The sequence below is a fragment of the Macaca nemestrina genome, chromosome 1 (assembly GCF_043159975.1).
Source record: "Macaca nemestrina isolate mMacNem1 chromosome 1, mMacNem.hap1, whole genome shotgun sequence".
Classification (NCBI taxonomy): Eukaryota; Metazoa; Chordata; class Mammalia; order Primates; family Cercopithecidae; genus Macaca; species Macaca nemestrina.
The window spans coordinates 230,167,545-230,191,888 of NC_092125.1; the positions used below are offsets into that span (position 1 = coordinate 230,167,545).

Genomic DNA, 24,344 nt, shown 5'->3' on the forward strand with positions numbered 1-24,344 from the left:
TGTGGTGCATGTTGTGTTTGTTGCGTGTATTGTGTGCGGTGTGTTCATGTGGTGTATGTGTGTGGTGGGTGTGGTATGTGGTGAGTTGTGTGTTTATTGTGTGTACGTGTGTGTTGTGTGTGTTGCATGTGTGTTGTGTGTATGGTGTATGTGGTGTGTGTGGTGTGTGATGTGTTCGTGTGGTGTGTGGTGTGTGAGGTGTGTGTGGTGCAGGTGTGTGTGGTGTGTAGTGTGTGTGTGTGGTGTGTGTGTATTGTGTATGGTGTGTTCGTGTGGTGTGTGGTGTATGGTGTTTGTGGTGTGGTTTGTTGTGTGTTGTGTATTGTGTCTACGTGTGTATTGTGTTGTGAGTTGTGTGTAGTTGTGTTGCATGTGTTGCATGTGTGGTGTATGTTTTGTGCTTGTGTGTATTGTGTGTGGTGTGTTTATTGTTGTGTGTCGTGTGGTGTGTGGTGTATGTGATGTGTGGTGCATGTGTGGTGTGTTTGTTGTGTGTAGTATGGTGTGTTTTGTTGTGTTGTGTGTTGCATGTATGGTGTGTATTGTGTTTGTGTGTGGTGTCAGTTGTATATTGTGTGTACGTGTGTGTTGTGTGTATTGTGTGTGGTGTGTGTGACGTGTGGTGAGTTGTGTGATGTGTTGTAAGTTGGGTATTGTGTGTAGTTGTGTGGTGTGTGTATTGTTGCATTTGTTGTGTGTATTGTGTGTTGCGTGTGTGGTGTATGTAGTGTGTGGGGTGTGTGTGGTGTTTGTGTATTGTGTGTAGTGTGTTGTGTATGTTGCATGTGTGTGGTATATGTGTTGTGTTTGTGTATTGTGCGTGGTGTGTGATGTGTGTGGTGAGTTGTGTGTTGTGTTGTGACCTCTGTATTATGTGTATTGCGTGCCGTGTGTTGCATGTGTGGTGTATGTGTTGTGTTTGTTGTGTGTATTATGTGTGGTGTGTGTGATGTGTTGTATGTGTTGTGTTATGTGTATGTTGTGTGTGTGCTGTGTGTTCGTGTTCTGTGTGTATCTCCAAATCTCCTCCTCACATAAGGACCCCACCCCACCGGCCTGGGGCCCACTCTAATGGCTTCATCTTAACCTGCTTGCCTCTGAAAGGCGGTTTTCAAATGAGGTCACGCCCACAGGTCCTGGGGGTTAGGACTTTCCACACAGAGATTTGGGGGACACAACTCATGCTGGTGTGTCCATTTCTTGCTCCCTGCTGTACCAGTCCTTTGCACAGTTTTTAGGACACAGACGGCTCTTCCCGGCTGCAGCCGCTGGGGGAGGAGGTCTAGCAGAGCAGGGGCTGGGGAGGGCCCGGGATGGGCGTCCCTGTCCAGCCACCTCTGAAGCCAGGAGATCCAGACACATCACCAGTGAAGCCCAGGTGGGCTCGCCCCCTGCCAGCACACGGCCTGGCAGGCAAAGCCACTACAGCTTCCGCACATCTGCTGAGGAGGAGCAGGGCAGAAGCTAAGTTCCCAAATGGTCGTGGCTCTAATTTCTATCACCAAGAAAAACAAAACTACCAGTCATCGCTCCCTCGTTATTCTCTCTGCTCACTGTATTTTTCTCTGTCTTGGTAATTACCCACTGTGCCAGGAACTGCACCAGAGGGCAGCCCTTTGGACCCCAGTGACTCGCAGCTGGGCCCAAGCATGACCCCGAAAACCCAGCAGACCCATTGGTGGAGCCAGGAGTGGGTTCCCCTCAGGCCTGCGGGCCGAGACCACAGACAGGCATTTGGAGAGGTCCCTGGCTGTACAGCCAGACATACTGTTGGTGGGAACTTAATAAACTGAAGCATGAAATATTTATCCACTTACACCAGCTTAAGTAATTTAAGTTTGCTAGAAATCAACATCATGTTTTCATATTTAATGAGCCTTCTGCGAAGCAGCCTCTTCTGTCACTGGCAGGTGTTGGGGGCAGGAGCTTCCACAGCCAGATGCCATTTTAATCTCCCTCCACAAACAATGCTGAATAATGCACCAGGTTTGCCAGCTTTGCCTGAGGCTGCGGGGAAGGTTGGGCCCTTTAGCCCAGGCAAGCCTGGCATTTGCCACAGAGGTTCAGAGTCTGGTGCCTCCTCCCTGGTCCCCTATTCTCTCTGAACACAGAAGGATGCTGGATGTCTATGAAGCAGAGCTCACAGGGCGGTGGCCAGCTGAATCATGACCCCAAAGACGTTAACTCTGTGTGTCAACTTAACTGGGCAAGGAGGTCCAGATAGCTGGTAAGGCCTCATTTCTGGGTGTGTGTAGGAGGGTGTTTCTGGAAGAGATTAGCTTTTGAATCAGTGGACCGAGTGCGGAAGACCTGCCCTCACCCATGTGGGCAGCATCCAATCCACTGAGGCCCTGAGTAGAACACAAAGGCAGAGGAAGGCGGAATCCGTTCTCTCCTTGAACTGAAACATCCATCTTCCGCTGGCCCCAGACATCACAGCTCCCGGTCAGGCCTTCAGACTTGGGGACAGTGGCCCCCACAGATCTCAGGCTTCGAGTCTTGGACTCACTAGCCGGCTTCCCTGGAGACCCTGGAGACCTACAAAGCGCAGATCATGGGACTCCTCCACCTCCATCTCCGCATTGGTATGCGGGCCAGCTCCCATACCAAATCTCTTCTTATGTGTCCAGATAGATAGATAGATAGACAGACAGACAGAGAGAGACAGACTGATTGACTGATTAGATAGACAGATGATAAATAGACTGATTGACTGATTAGTAGATAGACTGATTGATTAGATAGATAGATAGACTGATTGATTAGATAGATGATAAATAGACTGATTGGATAGATGATAGACTGATTGATTAGACAGATGATAGATAGATCCACATAGACAGATAGACTGATTAGATAGATAGACTAATTAGAAGATAGATATAGATAGATCCAGATAGAGATAAACTGATTAGATAGATGACAGATCCAGATAGATATATAAATAGATAGATTAATTGATTAGATAGATAGTAGGTACATAAGATAGATTGATTAGATAGAAGATGAGAGATAGATTGACTGATTGACTAGATGACAGATTAGATGAGAGATAGATTGACCGACTGACTAGATGACAGATTAGATAGATTACATACATACATAGATAAGATAGATTGATTGATTGATAGATATATTAAGTAGATTGGCTGATTAGCTACATGATAGATGATATATTAGATAGATAAAGATAGGTAGATAAAGATAGATTACATAGATAATGATTGATAGATGGGTGGATGAATGGATGGATGAATAGATGGATGTATGGACGGAAGGATGGTTGGATAGATGGATGGATAGATAGATACATAGATAGATGATAGATAGATGGATGGATAGATACATAGATGATAGATACATACATACATACATACATACATAGATTAGATTACATAGATAATTACAGATAGGTAGATGGATGGATGGATAGACAGACAGATGATAGATAGACAGATAATAGAGGTGTATGGAGATATAAACATATATACTCTGTTGGTTCTATTTCCTTGGAGAACTTTGACTAATACAGGAAGATTTTCCTGGATTGTCTGGGTAGGTCCAACATGGTCCCCAAGCATCCTTCTGAGAAAGAAGCAGGGGGCAGAGTGTGAGAGAAGAGGCCGCATGCTGGCTTTGCAGATGAAGGAAGGAGCCATGGGCTGCCTGCACACAAAAGGGAAGGAAACGGATTGTCCCTTGGTCTCCAGAAGGAAAAGGCCCGAGGACCCATTTCAGACTTCTGACCTGCAGACCACAGGAGAACAGATACGTGTGACTTGCAGCCACTGAGTTGCCGGTGATTTATTTTGGCAGGAATGAGGGGAAATGAATGAAGTGACTTCTTTTCCAGCTTTTCCCCCAACCACTGGTCAACACTGGCCACACGGGTTCTCTACGAGGCCAGGCTTCAAATTCTCCCCCACCACTTCTTAGCTCTGTGGGTAAGTGGCTTGTCCTCTCAGTGCCCGAATTCACCTCCAAAATTAGGACAACACAGCATTCTCTGTGAAGGGCGCCCTGGAGCTGCAAGAGCCCTCTAGTCAGGGCTGCATGAGGATGGCACGCATTGATACAGTAGACACGGAAGGCACTGGCTACGGTGGCTGCACAGAGGACGCTCAGGCCACGGGAGAGCCACTCCACAGTCTCATGACCCTGTGTCAGGGGAAAGATAAGCTAGATAAAAGCAGCTCCCACATCCCAGGTAGGAAAACTTAAGGCTGAAGGGTGTGGACCTGGTGCTGAGTGAAGGGAGGCTGTGGGCTGGCAAAGTCATACATGGGACTCATGTGACATAACAACCTTCGGGGGACAGAAAGAAGGCGGAGATGCCTCCACCTCCTGATCACAGCACCCACCTCAGAGAAGACAGCCAAGCTCCCCAGGAAATTCCAATTCCTGCATCCAGCATTCTGTGTGCCCGCAGAGACATGACCCTGACTGAGCCCTGGCGGGGACACCAGGAATGAAAATCAACCCTTGCCCTCCAGAAGACCAAAGCCTGGATGCAGGAAAAGCCTTGAGCAAGGTACCAAGATCACGTATACAACAGGCACTCCTTCCCAAAGCAGGCCCAGGTAGGGTGGTGGGGCGGATCCCACCTCCCCAGAGGGCTGGGGCAGGTTTCCCAAAAGAGACAGTGATGGAGATGGGCTTGGTGAGCATTAAGCACCTTCGAGGTACATGGCACCTGGTTACAAGCTGTTGGGACTTAGGAAAGGTCTCCAGATGGTCCCAGCTAAGAAAGGCATTTGTCATCTGGTTGGAGGGAGATGTTGCACAAACCACTATGAGTCAGGCGATGAGTGAGCAGGTGCTCAGGGCCACCCAGGGTGGCAGGGCTGGAGGGAGGGATGGAGCAGATTCAGAGGCCCTTTAGGAAGCATGCAGACACGATTTATGCGGCAGCTGAATTGCTGATGGGCCAGGAGGGGAGGGAGTGGCAAGGGACTCCTCTGGCCCTGGTTGGGGTATCTGGGAGAACAGAGCACCCTCAGCCAGGGCAGGGGTGCGGCCAGGGCCAGGGTCAGGGTCAGGGCCAGGGAGTGCAGCCGTGAACCCGGCATGAAGCTGTGGACTTTGGAGGCAGGCAGCACGCTGGGAAGACAGTTTTCATTAACAACAAACCAGACAGAAGCTGCCAAGTGGCCGAGACCCCCCTGAAAGAGCAGACCACATTCCTCCTGCTGGCTCAGAACAGAAGCCTCCCCATCCCTTGTTCTTCTCCCGGGTGCTGACAGCTGGAGGAGTTACCTGTCATTCTCCCGCCCACACTGGCAGGGAAGGCCAGGCACGGGGGCGCTGCTTAGCAAAGCATCGGGAGGATTTGCAGGGGCACCTCCCTGGCGGGGGTGGGTGCATGTGAGTTAAGACCATCGCTGGGCAGAGAGGCAGGGACCCTGGGAAGGAGGAAGGCGGCCACGGGGTTAGGTCCTCGCATGAATCCACCGGGGTGGGCTCCCCACGTCGGCCCGGAGGTCCGCCTCTCCAGCACAAAGCCCTTAGGAGGGCCAGCTTCAAAGGGGCGCCATCAGGAAGCCCATCCATGGCTCAGCCGGCGCCATCAGAGTGTCTGTAATGACTTCAAACTTTTTCTTAATCCCTCAGACTCTGCAAGTGTCTTACATAATCCTTCCGTCTGTCACTGGGGAAGCATGGAGTGCAATGAGAAGGACTCTCCCCAAATGACCTGGGACCCCGTGCCAGCTGAGACATGGGCTCCCCTTCTCCCAGCAAACAGACTCCACCCAGGTTAGGGGGGCCACAAACCCCACAGGCCTGGGGCCTCAAATGCCGGGCAACTGTCATTTCCAGACACTGCCTAGTGCCGAATAAAGGACCAAGCTGATTTCTCCCATGCCCCCGTGGAAAGTTGGAATGGCAGGGTTGGTGCCATCTCCCCTCTGGGAACCAGGCCCACCCAGTACACCCCTCTGTCCATGGCTTGACCCCAGACCTGTGTCTGTTTCTCGTTCCTCCTGTGAGGTCCACCCACTGACCCACATTGTGTGATGTCAAGGAATTGGGCCCAGACCCTGGTGTGTCACTGGGGAGCATGAGGAGTGGGGAAGCAGAAGGCCCCCCTGGTAGGACACGGATCCCAACAGGCCCCAGGGCTATGATCCAGAGAAGGTGCAGGACGATGTGTCCTGGAGGCTGCTGATGCCGAGGGCCAGGGCCTGGGGTAAGCTGCTTAACCCCTTCGTGCCTCACTTTCCTCATGACAAGGGCTGGCCACGTGTGAGCCCTGGTGCGTGCCAGATACAGTTCCAGGCGCTTCACGGCCTCTGCTCCTTTCCCCTGGAAGGGCCTTTGGAGGCAGAGCCCTCGTTACCCTGATTTAGTTGATTAGGGAGCCAGGCCATGGTTCATCCCAGGTCCCCAGGGAGCCAGTAGCAGAAATGGGACTTGAGTGGTGATGTCTGGCTGCACTGCCTCTCAGAAGAGCAGTGACGACTCCACGGGTCCCTGCAAAGATTTGAGGCGATTAAAGGGTGCAGAAGGCCTGGAATTATGGCTTAACAGGTCGAGTTCCAGATAAAACTCAAGTACAGCTACTGTGGGAAGGATAAAGGATGGGAGGAGGCATCTCCAGATACAGTGAATCTGGTAATGGATGGAAATGAATTCAGAACTAGCACACCGCCGTTTGGCAGTGCCCAGTAGGTGAATGGATCATGGCTGCCCTGTTGGTTTCTGTGACCAAGTCCCACAGATGGGGAGACTCAGAACCACAGAAAAGTATTCTCGCAAAGTCCTGGAGGCCAGAAGTCAAACCCAGGTGTCGCCAGGACTGGCTCCTTCCAGAGGTTCTAAGGGAGAATCTGTCTCCCAGCCTCCAGTGTCATCAGTCACCCATCCTTGGCATTCCTGGGCTCATGGAGGCACCACCCTGACCTCTGCCTTGACCTCGCCTGATCTCTGCCTTGACCTCCACCTTCACGTGGTATTCTCCCTGTGTGTGCACTGCTGCATCTTCTACGTGTCCAAATTTGCCTCTCTTATAAGGACACCAGCGACTGGCTTAGGGCCCAGCCTAACCAAGTATGATCTCATTAACTTGATTGTATCTGCAAAGACCTGATGTCCAAATAAGAGCCTGTTCACAGGTACCAGGGGTTTGGACTTGGCATCTCTTTTTAGGGGACACAGTTACACCCACTACAGCTGCTACCATCAAAAAAGAGTGAAACCAGACATTATCACATGCCTCCTGATGACAGAAACCAGCACCATCTGCAATCTTGTCAAAAGAACCAACGTGTGGGCCAGGCGTGGTGGCTCACGCCTGTAATCCCAGCACTTTGGAGGGCCGAGGCGGGCCAGGAGCATTTCCTGGATCACGAGGTCAAGAGATCGAGACCATCCTGGATAACACGGTGAAACCCCATCTCTACTAAAAATGCAAAAAACTAGCCGGGCGAGGTGGCAGGTGCCTGTAGTCCCAGCTACTCGGGAGGCTGAGGCAGGAGAATGGTGTGAACCCTGGAGGCGGAGCTTGCAGTGAGCCGAGATCGTGCCACTGCACTCCAGTGTGGGAGACAGAGCGAGACTCTGTCTAAAAAAGAAAAGGACCAAAGTGAGGCAGGAGAACAGGGTCTAGAGGCAGGGCACCTAAGGCTGATTTGCACTGACTTTCTAGAACTGAATCAAAAGGAAAACCTCAACTTTCCACACCCAAGTAACGAGAGAACAAAAGCTCCTCCCTTTGCCACCACCCCCCTTTCTGCATCACAGATGAGAAATGGAAAGTAGCTCTGATTGGTCCCCTCCTGCAACCAACCAGACTGGTCATGGGTCTAGTCTTCATTTGCATACGAGTATAACTTTGTAACTTCACTTCAGCTTCTGATTGGTCCCCTCCCACAACCAATCAGGTGTTTGCATAGGGTGTAGCTTTGTAACTTCACTTCAGCCTCTAGTTGGTTGCCTTGTGCAACCAATCAGACTGGTTGCAGGTCGCTACTTCATTTACACACGGTGTAAACCAGGTAACCAATGGGAAACCTCTCAAGGCTATTTAAACCCCAGAAAATTCTGTAACCAGCACTCTTGAGTGGCTTTCTGGAGCCTGCTCCCACTCTGTGAAGTGTACTTTCATTTCAGTGAATCTGTGCTTCCGTTGCTTCATTTTTTCATTGCTTTGTCATTTTGTCTAATCCTTTGTTCAAAACGCCAAGAACCTGGACGACTCATAGTCAAGACCCTCTACTGGTAATGAAAGCGGAGTCCAATGCAGCCTCCAGTGCAAAGCTGGATTTTTTCACCCCTAGAAAGGTTTCTGAGTCCCCATTCCAGTCTATCACCTCCCCGTCGTCGGAGGCGAGGGCTTGCATGTTGAGAAATGATCAAGGCAGCTTTAAGAGGCCTTTCTGTCATAATCTGGCTGCACCTTTCCCTAAAGCAGGGGCCAGGGCTGGGCGCAATGGCTTATGCCTGTAATCCCAGCATTTTGGGAGGCCGAGGCGGGCGATCACTTGAGCCCAGGAGTTCAAGACCAGCCTGGGCAACACGATGAAACCTCATCTCTACAAAAAATACAAAAATTAGCCATGTGTGGTGGTGGCATGACCCTGTATCCTCAGCTACATAGGGGCTGAGGGGCAGGGATCACTTGAGCCCAGGACATTGAGGCTGCAGTGAAATATGATTGTGTCATTGCACTCTAGCCAGGGTGGCAGAGTGAGCAGAAGAGAGGGAGAGAAAAAGAGAAAGAAGGAGGGAGGGAGGAGGGAGGGAGGGAGGCAGGGAAGGTGAGAAAAAGATGGGAAGGAGGGGGGAGGGAGGGAGGGAGAGAGGGAGGAAAGAAGGAAGGAAGGGAGGGAGGAAAGGGAGGGAAGGAGGGAGGGAGGGAGGGAGGGAAAGGGAGGGAGGGAGGGAAAGGAAGGAAGGAAGGAAGGAAGGAAGGAAGGAAGGAAGGAAGGAAGGAAGGAGGGAAAGAAGGGCGGGCGAGCTGGTTGCTATTTCCAATGCCCTTGGAATTTCAGCGCCTATTGTCAGCCTGAAACCTGCAGAACGGAGCAGGGGAAGGTACCAGCCAGTGAACACCTGGGGACGGGGGCACAGGTGGCCATGACATGTAGATATGCAGAGTGCACTCAGCCCCATGGCATTCATAGGGTGAGAGGCCCAGAGACCAAGACAGCCCAGGGTTGCAGGGTGGGGGAAGATACCTAGAGCAAGTCCTGGAAATGGAGCTGGTCCTGCGTGGTTGAAGTGCCTCAGGGACTGGACAACTGGGCGTTTTTATCACTCCGTGGAACTGCGGGCAGCCCCTTGTCGTGCGTGGGAGGCAGCTTGTGTTGGGTCTTTCCCCACAGGCCTCCTGATCCCTGGGATGGGAGTAGCCACTGTTGCCGATGCTCACTACCCTAGGCTCCCTGATGTCCCAGACACCTTGCCAACCTGGGCCTTCATCACCAGGCAAAGAGAGAGTGTGGAAGTCTCAGGGGACAGCCTGTGTGCCCACTCATGAAGGAGCATTTCCTGGAGCAGGGCAAAGCATCCCCTTCCACCGCCACTGTCCTTGAGAAAGGGAGAGGTCCAGACACCAATGACTTTCAGCCCCATCTGGAAAAGGGAAAAGACTGTCCCTGCAACAGCAGCTGGCACTGTGGGCTGGGGTTAAATGGCAGCATTTGCTGGCCTCCACTGGTGGCCTTCCGGGCACACAAAGATTTCCCCCGAACCAAGCAGGAGACCCACGTGAGCAGCGAAGCCACAAACAGCACTGGGGAGGGCGAGCCCTTTGTAGCTGGTGAATTGCCAATAGAGGTCCAGAGGTGGGGGTGTCCTGCTGGGAGAATGAGATGCCCTCAGATACCCTGTCCTCCAGCGCTGCTCAGAACAGCCCTCTGCCTAGCAAGTCCAGGGGTGGTGATCCTGGAAATAAATCCCCTACGCTATTAACCCGGGAGGGCTCTCGGTCTCTCTGTCTGGTCACGACCTGCCATCACTCCAGCATTCAGGGCCATCTGCAGCCAGTGTTTTGGATGAGAATTTGACCTGGAATTAGCTCAAGAGTTTCCTGGGAACTCTGCTGCGTGAACACAGCGAAGCACCTCTGCAGGTTGTTTTTCGTCCCCCATGAGCAGAAACACATGAGCTTATTCCAAAAATAAGGAGGTTGCACATGCTGACTCCCCACCCCCAGGCAAAGACTCCTATGTAATCCAGGTGCTTTCCGTGGCTCCCTTGCAAGGTAGCTCTTCACAAAGAAAGCCTCAGAGACGTGCCTGAGCCTGGCTCTGTGGGATGTGAGGCTCCATCGTATTTGCAAAGGGGCCCTTTATTAGTCTGTTTTCACGCTGCGGATAAAGACATACTTGAAACTGGGCAATCTACTAAAGAAAGGTTTAATGGACTTACAGTTCCATGTGGCTGGGGAGGCCTCACAATCGTGGCGGAAGGCAAGGAGGAGCAAGTCACATCTTACATGGATGGCAGCAGGCAAAAAGAGAGCTTATGCGGTGAAACTCCCCTTTATAAAACCATCAGATCTCATGAGACTTATTCACTATCAGGAGAGCAGCACAGGAAAGACCTGCCCCCATGATTCAATTACTGCCCCCAGGGTCCCTCCCACAACACGTGGAAATTCAAGGTGAGATTTGGGTGGGGACACAGTCAAACCATATCAGGTCCCCTTTGGAATGTCAGTGTCCCCATTCACCTTTGCACCCTCCAACTTGGCCTAGCTAGCTCCAGAGAGTGGATGACCATAAGCGAGAGGAAAGGAGCGGAAGGAGAATTCAACCTGTTGAGTCCCTTCAATGAGAATATGCCTGTCCTGGTGCCACACGTGACACATGCCTTGTCACAGAAGCAGGCACAGTAGGCTTCAATGTCTTGGCACCCAGCACACACTTTCCCTACCCTGGAGACCACCCATGCCCTTCTGGCAGTGGGGTGACCTCAGGATGGAGCCGACTCCACCCAGCTCCAGGGTAAGCCTGACCCATCAGCTCCAGCAGTCCCCTGGCACCAATGGCAGGGCCCAGGACCTCATCAGAGAGCAGGGACCACAGACACACTCCCAGGTGGCTGGAATCTGGGAGGATGCAGGCCCTGGGCTTCGGCCGTGTCTTGCCCCAATCTGGAACTCGAGACTGAAGCCCACAAGGAGGTGACAAGAACCAGAGAGGGAGGCTAGACCCCAGGATTTGCAGTTATGAGGCTACACCCTGGGATTTGCAGTTATGAGATCTAAGTCCTTTCTTTGTCTTCAGCCGATTAGGGTTGCCTCTCCTTATCACCTGCAACCCAGAGAGCTAGAATAGATACAGCCCCCCTGTCAGATAAGGGAACCAAGGCTCAGAGGGACCAGGCAATGCAATCAGGTTCATGCCACTATTTACCTGCAGAGCTGAGCTTAAAACTGGAACTCAGATCTGTCTGCATCTACCTAGAATACAACATTCAGTTCATCAAAGGCAGAAACCATTATCTAATGGACCAGTAAGAAAGAATTCAAAATGCTGCCAATTAAACTTTAACACAATGCTTTCTGATTATCTATAATTTAATTTTAAAATTTGCTATGCTTTGGGAGGCCAATGTGGGAGGATCATTTGAGCCCAGGAGTTCAAGGCTGCAGTGAGCTGGGATTGCACTGCTGCATCCCAGCCTGGGCCACAGAGCGAGACCCTGTCTCTTAAAAAAATAAATAAATAAAATTACTTTAAAAATTCTTATAGACTTAGAAGGGCTTTTTTTTCTTTCTTTCTTTTTGGCATCCTAATTTCCCTCACTATACACAAACAAAAGAGGAAAACGTAAGTAAATCTCTGTTTTTTGTTTTTTGTTTTTGAGACAAAGAGTCTCACTCTGTTGTCCAGGCTGGAGTGCAGTGGTGCACTCTCGGCTCACTGCAATCTCTGCCTCCCAGGTTCAAGCAATTCTCCTGCCTCAGCCTCCCGAGTAACTGGGATTACACACACGTGCCACCACGCCCAGCTAATTTTTGTATTTTTAGTAGAGATGGGGTTTCACCATGTTGGCCAGGCTGGTCTCAAACTCCTGACCTCCAATGACCCACCCGCCTTGGCTTCCCTCCCAAAGTGCTGGGATTACAGGTGTGAGCCACCGCACCCAGCCGATCTCTGTTATTTCTGAATGTCCTCACCGTCAGAGCCCCTTCACCTGAGCACCCCCAACTCATGGCGCCGATGTCTGTGAGCCCCCATGCAGCGTCACCCTCTGGGTCGTCATCAGGAGCCACAAGACGGGGCGCTCCTGCTAAGAGGGGCCCACTGCTGTGTCTTCCAAGCTGATGACACCCACTCCAAGTGTGAATGCTGGTCTCTTCTAGAACAAGTTGGGGGAGGGTTTTCCGCAACAAGAACCCCTACTCCTTCCTCAGTTGGTCTGTACGTGGTTTGTGGACTGGGGTGTCAAGGCTGCAGTTGTCCACATGGCACCAGGAATAACCGCCAAGTTCACGTGTGATTAGAGATTTCATATGCTGATTGTTTTTTTAATTCACATGTGAGCAGACAACGGCAACTGCAGCCCGGATGCCGCACTTGCTGTCAGACGCATCCCAATTCAGAGACGCTGGGGTGGGAAAGAATGTGTGTCAGATTGCATGAAACAGATCAGAATGCGCACCCCGCTCTGGAGTTTGCAGAGCACTTACTCATTCATTAACTATCTCATTCGATTTTAAACACATCAATGGAAAGTATTTTTATCTGTACTTTACTGTAGGGATCGGAGATCCAGAAGCTATGCATTCCCTGGCCACATAGCTACTGCGTGGCAGGGCCCAGATCCAAGCCCAAGCTTTCTGCCTCCAGAGTCGACATTCTGTTTAAAATCAGGGAAATACCAAGGTGGAGGAGAGAAAGTTGGTGGCTTTAAAATGCTATTTTAAAAACTATCTGTTGTCAAGGTCTTGAGGGGACCCAAATAACATCACCCTTCTTCCCACCCAAGTTCTGGACCGAATAAGAAACGAGACAAATGTGTCTGCAGATGGAGAACCAAAGTCTCTGTTGTTATGAGTGAGGCCAGGCAGGCCGTGCAGCTCTGCAGGAGAGTCAGGTGGGCTCCTGCCCCGGAGCAGACCAACTGGAGGCTGAGCTGGCGGGACAGACACACTCACCACCCCCTGCCTCACCCCGATCCAGCCGAGAGGGGACAAGGAAGAGATGGGATGCCTTCAGCACACAGCCTGGCATATTTTGTCTGAATCGACCTGGCAAGGGTGGACCATGGGCTGTCACCCACCAGGAAGTTCCCTGTGCCACCAAGGGGAGGAGGGAGGGCCAGGGGCCACAATGTCCCACATGGGTGTCCTTCACTGGGAGAGAACATCAGGAGTGCACACTAAACACCCCCACCCAACCCCACACGGTTCGTCTTGGTTCTGGGGCTATCGGAAGGTTTCATCTCGGGAGAGCTGCCCTCCTGTTTGATGGGAACCCCGCCCGTGGCCTTAGGATGACACGGAGATGATGCCCAGAGCCTGCTGTGAAGTCAGGGAGGCTGAGACAGAGGAGCTGAGCTGCTCTGTGCAGCAATTGTCACGTGGTCCAGTCTAGATTCACTCAAGAAAGCAGTCAGTTACTCTATGGATTTCAGGAAAGGGGGTTCCATATGAGAATGAAGGTTTTTACAACTGTGGGGGTGGCTGGGGGAGGCAGGTCTGGAGTGGGGATAGTCACTAACTCATCCACCTGAAGCCTGGGAGCAGGGAGGAAACCAGAGCATTGGGGGAGTCCCAGGAACCGAGGCCACCTGTGTCCAGCCCCCCAACACTTCACTTGGCACCGGTGCTAGGGAGGCTCGGTGGAGCCACTGGGCCTGCTACAGCCACCGCATCAACAAAGCCATGGGGTGTGACCATCCTCACGGTGGCCACCAGTACCTCCCACACACCCCAGCTCCGCTCATCCTCCCCCAAACCTCACATGCATTCAGCATCTGCCACCCCAACTCCCATCCCAGCAAGATAGGTTCTGGGACACGTAGCCTCCAGTCGTGGCAGGGATGGCGAGCTGACCGAAGACGCTCTAGCCCTCCGGCTGCAGTGAGAGACGCAGGTGTCCGAATGTTCAGGAGAGAGGGGCGCCCCAGCTGCAGGAACCGAGAGGGGTTGCTGGCTAGGGGTGTGGACAGAAATCCCATGGAGGGCCCCGGGTGGAGGAGGGACCAACGACTGTGCAGAACGGTGGGAGTCAAGGTTCCTCTTAAATCTCTTCCCTTTCTGGGACATTCGGGAGTCAAGGGACTCAAGGGCGGCCATCGCAGAGCCAGGTGGGGTGTTGGGCGCGCTGAGGGAGGATGCTGACATGGCCGCCCAGAGCAGGGCTGAGGGCCACAGCCAGTGCTGCCCTGGGGAAACAGTAAGCCCCCGTGGGGTCAGACAGAGTAGGATGATGGCAGTCCCAGAGGACAGGCGCGGGGTGCACGTTACGTTTTCCTGGGGACGGCGAGGCCACGGTGACACAGCCATCCCTGATGTGGTCCAAGAACCCAAACACTGACTCCAGCAAATAGCAAGGTCAATACCCACGCTCACCCACATTCCTGGATGTCACCACGAAGGGCCCAGCCAAGTCCACGGGGCTGCTCTCGAGCCCTCGGTGGCTGCAGGGGCCATAGGTCTTGGCTGGCTCTCGCGTCCGACGGCATCCCCGCACAGACCCCTGGCTTTCCCGCCGGAGATGGTTTCACATCAGGATGCTGAGAGCCGCAGCCCTGCCCCAGCACTGCCGGCCCCTCCTTCAGCCTCAGTGTGGTCTCAGGTGCTGGGACCAACCTCGCTGTGTGTTTGCTGTTCATTTCCATCTCCCCAGTGAGACCCCGGCCTTCACGACGTATTCGGGCAGCTGCATTCACTGCTGAGACCCCCAGAGTCTACCTCAATATCAGCACATAATAGATATTCAGTAAAAACCTGAAGAACACGCTGGGAGCGGCAGCTACGCCTGGAATCCCAGCACTGTGGGAGGCCGAGGCAGGTGGATCACTTGAGGCCACGAGTTTGAGACCAGCCTGGCCACATGGTGAAACCCCATCTCAACCAAAAATATAAAAAATTAGCCGAGTGTGGTGGTGCATGCTTATAATCCCAGCTACTTGGGTGGCTGAGGCAGGAGAACCTGGGAGGCAGAGGTTACAGGGAGCTGAGATCATGCCATTGCACTCCAGCCTGGGCAACACAGTGAGACTCCATCTCAAAAAAAAAAAAAAAAAAAACAACTTGATGATCAGATAGATGATCAATACTTCAAGTGGTTTCCAGCCCAAACCTGTCCAGTCAAGGCCCCAAACGAGAACCTCCTGGTTTCATTAACACTAGGTTTGCCTAATGGCAACACTGGCCAAACCTAATGTTGATACAATTTTACTTTCGGGCCTTTCCCTAAATGGGAAAAAAAAAAAAAGTATTATCATTTGTCAGTGTCTTTCAAATGCTTGGAACAGAGAGGGCGACCTGCGGACCTGGGCTTGGCCTGCCTGAGCATCCCTGGGAGGAGGCATCCCCACCAGGTCTCCAGGAAGGGGAGGGGATTACAGCACCCCGAGTCCAGGGGACCCCCAGAAAGCACATCCAGCTACCCTCCATCCACACCGACCCAGTGGCCTCACCCAGACAGCAACAGGCTGTGTCCTTTCAAGGTACCAGTGCAACTGAGCCTGGGGGCTTGAAGGTCAGAGGTCAGGGGTCAGTACAGTTGAGACCAGATAGGAGATTGTGTCAAACTCCAGAGAGATGGGGTGACCCCCTCACTGCCTCCTGTAGCCCCCCGGCTGCTTCCTGCAAAGCAGGGTCCCCCTGGGCTCACCGAGCCCCCAGTGCGGTGCGAGGGCAGAGGCTTGAGCAGAAGCCCACCAGGGTCTGGTCGCCAGACAAACCCAGTCCTGGTGAGGTCAGAGGCAGGTTCGAGGAGGAGGCCTGAGGCAGGAACAGAAATGTTGACCAGGGTGTTGGTAGGGGCGGCACCGAAACCCACGTCTGCCTCCAAGAGCAAGAAGCTCAGCCTCTCTCTGCCTAGGCCTCTCCTTCAGGCTCGTGCAGTTCCAGCCCACAGAGCTGTGGAGAGCTGCGGCAGACACAACAGAAGCAGCCAGCCGGTGTGTGGCCTGCACATCTCGGGGGCTCAGCAGGTGGCACGGCTGTGATTGTGAGGTGGCCATGTGTGAGGATGACCTGCACCTAGGCTGGCTGAGGCTCTGCTCCTAGGAGATGAGGTTGCGGACAGGCGGTCTGCTTGAGGGGAGCCCAAATGCCAGCCCGGGGTGGTGGGCCCCTCGGTCAGCCCAGGTCAGGCCAGGGTTGCACGCCCCTGGAAGCCACAGCTCCATTCCCGTGGGCTTAGCTGTACTCACTCGATGCCAGGCCCCAGCAGCACCAGGTAGCAGCTCCCTGGACACGGGAAGACCATGCCTGCATCTGTGTTAGCGCTGGCTGTGGGAGCCCAGGGACCTGTCTGACCCCATGGCCAGCAGCTGGCCCTGGGGAGAGCAGGGCCTTCAGGACGGCACTCCCAGACCTCACTTTGTTTAGGATCCGCTCGCTGCCAGACCTTCAGGGTGCAGTCTCTCCTCACAGGTCCTGTGGCGTCGCACCCGCTGAAAACCGTAGCCCCGTCAGGCTCAGGAGGGGCAGGAGGAGCCGGCACCCACGTGGGCTTCACCCTGCTCCTGATGACAGGCACTGGCGCTCTCCAGACGGCAGTGCTGTGCTTGCTGGATAGATCTGCTGGGTGGACCTGCCAGCCGGCACCGGTTTAATTCCCACTCCCCTTCCTTGCCCCGAAGACTTGGGATAAAGGCCCAAAGTGCATACCCAGAGGGTGGCTGGAAACCCCCCAGTCCCAGCGATTGTGGGGACCACCCATGTTAAAGGAAGACTGGCCTCTTGGGAGAGCGCCAAGGCACACATCCTCAGAAACCCTGGGGACCCATCAGCCCCTCCCCAGGTTCCCCAGACACGCCGCCACAGCAAGATGAACTCGGCCAGTGGCGCCCACTCTTCCCGCTGGTCTGGAGGCGGTGGGTTCATGCCCAGATGCCAAGGCCCAGAAGCAGAGTGACGGACAAGGCCAGAGACAAAGGAAGAGAAAGGAGACGCTGGGGGAAGGGAGAGGGAATGAAAAGTATTTGGAATGGCAAATAGGGGAGGGAGCTGAGGCCAAGAGAAGAATCCAGCCCTTTCCTCTAGGGAGACAGATGGGTGAGGCCAGGACCCAGCCCCGGGGGCAGGTTCCAGGCTCAGTCCAGGGCCTGAACTGTTGTGGGCCTCAGTTTCCCCATCTGCGAATGACGGATTCGGACCCGTACATCCAAGAGCTTCCTCCAACACAATTAACTGGTGACCAGACAACGTGCCTGGGAGGAGGAAGGAGGGAGCCAGATGAACCTCGGCCTGAACCCCAAGTCCTGCTGGGCCTCCTGGGTCTCAGTGGGTGGAGGCCACCATGGACTTGGAGATCTGAAGCTCAGCCCACCTGCTGGCAAGGCCCCTGTGGGTAGGGGCAGCCTAAAGAACTCAGCAGAGGGGCTGGGCTCCTGAGAACGGTTGGGGGAGGGTCCCCCTGGGCAGCAAAGGCTGCATGAAGGAAAAGACTAGCAAAGCGGGGGGTGCAGGGGGCAGCCGCGGACACTCAACCCAGGCGGGAGCAAAGCCTCAGCACAGCACCCACCACCCTGAAATCCCCTCACCAGCTCAGAACCTGCCGGGAGAGCCGGGAGGAAGTGGCGGTCACTGGGATTCACGCTGTTTCCAGACCAGACAGCAGTGGACACAGAGCTCAGAGGCCCCGGCCTAGCCCACAACTCCCTCCCTGAGCCCCCACGGGAAGCAGCTGCCGCCTCTCACGCATTCTTAATTCAGTGATTTCACTCCCTGGTGCTTGCCAAGGTATTGGATACCTGAGAAGCCAAAGATTCACATTCTCTACAGAGGCAGCTGCTGCCCCCATCCTGGCCTGCTCAGAAGACTCTAAAGGCTGTTAGTGAGCAACAGAGCTGTGTGCTGAGTCCTGCCTGCCGCCCGGGTACCCTCCGAGAGCAATCCTGAGAGCGTCCCAGGAAAAGGCCGGCAAGGCCGCCACGCCTGCTGCACTGGCTTCATTCCCCTGTCTCATCCTGCCCCCTGGCGTCAGGACTGCAGACACCTGAGCTGGCTCCTAACTAAGGCGGCCAAGGATGGCTCTCCAGGCGGCCGTCCCCTACTCAACAGGGGTCTGCACCAGTCCTCCTCCGGGAAGGATGCCCTGCAGAGACCCACATGGCCATGAAGACGGGGAGTCCAGGTCTAACTCAATCTCGGCTCCTCCTTGCTGTGTGATCCTGAGCAAGGTGTGTCCCCTCTGTGCGCCTCCGTCTCCCCAGGTGTCAACAGTGGGCAATGAAAGAACCCATCTGTCTCACAGGGTTGCCGGGAGAATCACGAGATGATCTGAGCAAGAGGATCTGTGCCAGGCCCAAGCCAGGGCCCCCTCAAAACATGCAGCCCTCAGAGGGGCTCAGCCACCAGCAGGTCTACGGCACCACCCACGGCATAGCCACACAGCCAGGGGCTCCTCCTCTCCCAGAATGCCCGCCTCCCCCAGTACCAGCCGCCGCTGTTGCAGGTGAACAGCCTATTCTCTGCACAAGTGGGAGCCTGCAGCCACATAGAAGTTAGGGTAGCTGGGGTGCTGCACTGCTTCTGAGTCCGCACATCCTGCTTCTGCTTCATCCTCGGGAGACTCTCGGGGACCCAGTGCCCAGCTTGAGAGAGAACTGGAAACTCCAGGCCTGGACCACAGGAGCTCAGTGGCAGCCCTGCCATTTCAGGGAGTCAGACGTCCCTGACGCTGGGCGTCCTCGCAGCAGAGTTTAAAAAGCCATTGCTAGGAAAAGCCCCACTGGGAACATCACGCTGAAAATCTCTGTTTGGATGCAGCGCTTTGCCCCAAGGGTGCCGACAACCACAGACAAGGGTGCTATGTGCACCAAACCATCAACACTCCACTGACCTTAAAATGTGCTGACTTCTTTAAAACCCCAGGAAGAAATAAATAACAACATCTAGGGCAAAGATAACGAATTTTTCACTAAGTGGGAAGGCTGGCCTCCGGTTTGGAGAAGAGTCCGGGTCAAACTGGGTCCAGCCAAGTGAGGAACCTCAGTCCGGTTCCCATGGCCTTGGGGACGGACGAGGCCTTCACAGCCTGGGGACCCGTTTTCCTCACCCCAGTGACAGGGTGGAAGTCACCTTACAAATCACCACGGTGCACAACCCCCGGGCTGCAGCAGCCCATGCTCTGCAGACATGCAAATCTTAAGACAACATTATCTGCACGCCCCTCTGCAGGAAGGTTGCATCCCCTTAGCAGTGGGATCAAAAAATTTTTAGTAAATTAAAAAATTATTCAAAAGAACATTTCTCTCTCACTGAGAAAAAGGCAGGGTGCCTCCTTTTTCCTGAGAGGAAAAATCCTCTGTAAAATCTCTCTCTTTGTAATCAGGCACATACAATAGGCATTAGTTCCAGGGAATTTCAACAGAAATCAGAAATAAAAAGAGATAAGAAAGTTTCGGCCGGGCGCGGTGGCTCAAGCCTGTAATCCCAGCACTTTGGGAGGCCGAGACGGGCGGATCACGAGGTCAGGAGATCAAGACCATCCTGGCTAACACGGTGAAACCCCGTCTCTACTAAAAATACAAAAAAAACTAGCCGGGCGTGGTGGCGGGTGCCTGTAGTCCCAGCTACTCGGGAGGCTGAGGCCGGAGAATGGCGTAAACCCGGGAGGCGGAGCTTGCAGTGAGCTGAGATCCGGCCACTGCACTCCAGCCTGGGCGGCAGAGCGAGACTCCGTCTCAAAAAAAAAAAAAAAAAAGAAAGTTCCAACCAGCCTCCGAAAAGGGGCATTCCAGACCCACCAGGGAGATATTCTATTCCCTTTTCTCCTTAGTTCACTTGTGTGTGGGGGCAGGAATGCCTGCAGTAAGAATTTAATCCTGCCCCAAAGAGGCCTGACCTCTGTCCTCAGCCACTGGGAGGTGACCTCCACGATGTCCTGCCTGATAGGAGTTATTGTTTGCCCAGGGCCTTGGGTCACAATGGGAGAGTCCAGTGATATGACTCAGGGTGGAGGACAGCCACCATGATGGCCTCAGAGTGGGGCTGGCCATGCCAGAAAGACCAACGGTGTCATGGAGGGTGGGAGATGGGGCCATGTGGTGTCAATCAGCCCAAGGACAGAGACTGGCCATTTGGGTGGTCACTCCATCAGCCGTGCCCATGTAATGGGGCCCCAGTGAGAACCTGGACACTGTGGCTTGAGGCTGGCCCTGGCTCATGCTACCACATCAACGCAGGAGAGTCACACGTCCCAGTCCCACAGGGAAGGGACAGCAGGAGCTCCGCTCGGGGCACTTTTCCTGGACTCTCTCCCCTGCCTCCCCTCCTTCGGCCGATCTTAAATCTGTATCCTTTCCCGGTAAGAAATTGACATATGTAGATGTTGCTCCCACCCAGACAGGCTGGCTCCCTTTCTGGCTTCTGCCACGACTGGAGGCTTCCTGAGGCCTCCCCAGCAGCTGAGCAGGTGCCACCGTGCTCCCCGTACAGCCTGCAGACCCGGGAGCCAATTACACCTCTTTTCTTCATAAATCACCCAGTCTCAGGTATTTCTTCACAGCAGTTCAAGAATGGACTAATACAGAAACCACAACTGTGAGTGTAACAGCTTTCAGGGAGTTCCGGGAGTCCCTCCAGTGAATCATCGAACCCGAGGGTGGCCCTAGGTGCCTGAACTTGTGATAGGTACCAGGGTGAGGCCTTGTGTGGACTGTGTCCTTGACCTTTGTAACTGGCCTGAACTCTTATCGAGTGTGTGTGTGTGTGTGTGTGTGTGAGAGAGAGACAGAGAGAGAGAGCAAGAGAGGAGAGAGAGAGAGGAGAGAGAGAGAGAGGAAAGAGAGAGAGAGAAACAGAGAAATTCCCGATCTGATATAAATCTATTTTCCGGAATACTAAAGTTATACATCTTGGAACTGACAAATCCAAGGGGAAAATTATCCCCACCCCAGCCTCTAAATTCATGCAACTGAGTTAGCTTGAGAACGTCCAAGAAATCCAGACGGTTAAGTCCAAAATTCGAGATAAGGCACAGACATTGTTAGCTGCTCCTGGTCCGAAAGCCAACACCCCTACAAACCCAGAGACACACGTGGAGACCAGATAACCACCAGGACTGGCCTCCATTCTGTGCCCAGACTTTGAAAAGAAGGATGGAGCCAGGCGGGGGGGGAACCTGTGCTAGAATAAGATGAGGTGAAACCATTGCACGAGGTGGCCTAGAGGGAGCCGGGAGCAAGCCAGCCCTGCAAAGCCCCCACCTGAGAAGCCAGGTTATACCTGCCCCATCAGTTCACACCCGTCGGCGGCTGCGAGCGGGCGGTGGTGACCCCGGCTCTGCACTCAAGTTTGCGGACGCTGCCGTTCATGCAGCACTTAGCTGCCTCAAGACGCACTGACCTGAATCTGTTCTGGATTCTTAGCAAGCAGCATGACAAGGAAGTCACAGTCACAGGGACCTCAGTAGGCAAGTGTCCTTCGAGGAAAGTGGGGAATCCTCCGTGCGGCGGAGCAAGCCTGGGTGAGCAGAGACCAGCTGTCGGCCATTCCACTCCCGAGGCCCACGAGCAGGGCAGACCCCCCCCGACCGATGTAGAGAAGTCTCGTCTCTGAAACATGCCACCAACACACAGTCTCTACTGTCCTGCATCCCTAAAAGCAGACTGATGCCTATTCACGGCTCACTTTCAAGTGGCTGAGACACTAGGCGGGAAGGCCCACAAGCCCCACCCCACCATCCAGCCGCACCCCTGCCTTCCCGCCCCAGCCCTGCCTTCCCACCGCACCCTTGCCTTGCGGCTCGCTCTTTCCTGCATCTTCCCACGGCCTGTGCTGCCCCTAGGGGGCCCTCATGGCCTTTACTGTCAGCTAGTGAGGACAAAGCACCCGTGACATCTCGGTAGCTCAGATGAAACCTGTTGGCCGGGTGCGGTGGCTCAAGCCTGTAATCCCAGCACTTTGGGAGGCTGAGACGGGCGGATCACGAGGTCAGGAGATCGAGACCATCCAGGCTAACACGGTGAAACCCCGTCTCTACTAAAAAAATACAAAAAAAAAACTAGCCGGGCAAGGTTGCGGGCGCCTGTAGTCCCAGCTACTCGGGAGGCTGAGGCAGGAGAATGGTGTAAACCCGGGAGGCGGAGCTTGCAGTGAGCTGAGATCCAGCCACTGCACTCCAGACTGGGTGACAGAGCCAGACTCCGTCTCAAAAAAAAAAAAAAAAAAAAAAAAAAGAAACCTGTTTGATTTGAAAGCTGATGATTTTAGCTCCCGAAGGCCACATGTGGGAATCGACCTGGACTTGAGGGCCATGGTTCCCAGCCCTGCTGGGTCTGTGTCCTGCCAAAATGCAACACCCATGAGAACTGGGCAGGGCCCCACAGTGTCTCCTCCTGGGTGGCCTTGACGTGTGTCAGTGGCAGCCGAGGACGGATGCTTGGGTTTCAACAAAGGCAACCGATCACACAGCGCCGCCAAGAGAGGCTGCGGGGCAGGGGAACCTCAGAACCCTGTAGTCTCTGCCCTGGGTGCACACAGTTCTTCAGGAAGTCCTCATCCTGCCCACGGCCTGAGCATGGCTACACGGCCACGGAGGGAAAAACAGCTGCCCGTCTATGACTAGTACGTTTTCGGGAAAACCCATTTACCTGTCGGCTGTCCCTGCTATGCCCCTGATGTTTGGCCAAGTGAGTCTACGGGGTGCTGGGTACAAGAGCATCTGCGAGTGGGAGGCAGACATGGATCTGCAGGGAGGGACCTGTCCACACGCCCGCTCCCAGCCTGAACCTCACTCTGCCATCGGCACGATCCCTGGCCAGTTTCCACCACCGGCGGCCCCTGCTTGAAGGCAAGGGAGCTCTCAAAATAGGGCTTTTCATCTTGGTGTTTCTCTCTCTGACTGCCCAAAGGTTCTCATAAAATGGCATTTCTTTTTTCATCTAGCTGGAAGTTCAGCCTTTTCCAAGCCCTGTAAATCCCAGGCCTTTTCTTCAAAGGACACTGCAGCGTGATCCCAGTGGAGGGCTGGCAGCGAGACGCAATGTGGCCCACCACTCGGAGCTTTTATGCTGGATGACGTTGGAGTTCACGATTTGAATATTCCCCCCTGGTGGGCAGTTTCACTGATACCCAAATGGAGTGCGTTCTTCACATGGTCAGGGCAAGCAGAGACTACAGGGTTCCCGAGGTTCCCCTGCTCTGCATCCTCCCTCTGCAGCTGTGGGCGTGCACCGTGACTCCCCATGGAGCGTGCAGCTCCACCCCGGGGGGAGCAGCGCCCACAGCTCCCATGGCCCTGCCTGTGCGCTGCCTGCAGTGCTCTGCAACGTGCGTGCAGACAGCCCAACAAACGTCTGATGAATGAAACCAGTGGACTCCACCAGGAGACAAGTCCTGGCCTCCACTGGAGCATCTCTATGGGGCCTGTGTCGGTGAAAAGTGGAAGCAAGCGAGTTCTCCTAGGTAGACCTCCACATCCTGCCTACTTACACAGTGATTGTGAGCTGCCATCAATAAGAACAGATGCACAATTTCTAGAACACACACAATTAGGTGCCCATAAAAAACAGAAACCAAAAATTAAAAGACAAGTGAATGAGAAAGAACAAAACAAAACCACAATATTGAGAAACTTTAAGGAAGGCTCAAATTTCCTGGTAAGGGGCAGAGAGGGGCCAGGGCTGGGCATGAGCCCGGGAAGAGACAGCCAGGCCGGGCTGACCCAGCTGGGTCAGGCCACGGGTCATGACCTCCAGGAGACCACAGAGCACCAGACTGGGGCAGGTGCCATGGACCTGCTGCTGCCTCCTGATCCCAGCAAGTTGTAGGATATGTGAAGCAGAAAATGATCTACTCTACTCAAACATGGTCACGTCACAGACTATTGATCAGTCTACAAAGTGGGCTATAAGAGTCCAGGGGCTGTTCAGCCCCCAGTGAGAGCCCCAAGGGGGGAGGCATTGGGCCCCTCCACCCGCACCTCCTTCACCATCTCTGCACGGCGCTGACAGTTCCTACGTACTTCACACCTGATTCTGACGCCACCAACTCCAGAAGAGACCCTCTGCCCCATGCTGGTGGCTCCCTGAGGTTTCTGGGCATCTTCCAACTGCCCCAGGGGGAGCCCTGTGAGTCTATCGGGCGCCCTACCAGGCTCGGAGCCTACATCCTTCTCTGCTGTGTCCTTCATTCAGGGCAGGACCTTGGCACATGCGCACGGGGCAGACACGGGAGGAGCTGCGATACTTTCCGACAGCAGACG

At 54.0% G+C, this 24,344-nt stretch overlaps 1 long non-coding RNA gene across 1 annotated transcript in view; it reads right to left on the minus strand.

The window, feature by feature from the left end:
- Positions 1-1,075: 1,075 nt before the first annotated feature.
- LOC139355630 (uncharacterized) overlaps positions 1,076-24,344 on the minus strand; it is a 28,049-nt gene continuing 4,780 nt past the window's right edge. Inside the window, exon 2 of the long non-coding RNA XR_011606420.1 lies at positions 1,076-4,158. This is a non-coding gene — a long non-coding RNA (uncharacterized lncRNA). The remainder of the gene's footprint in view (positions 4,159-24,344) is intronic.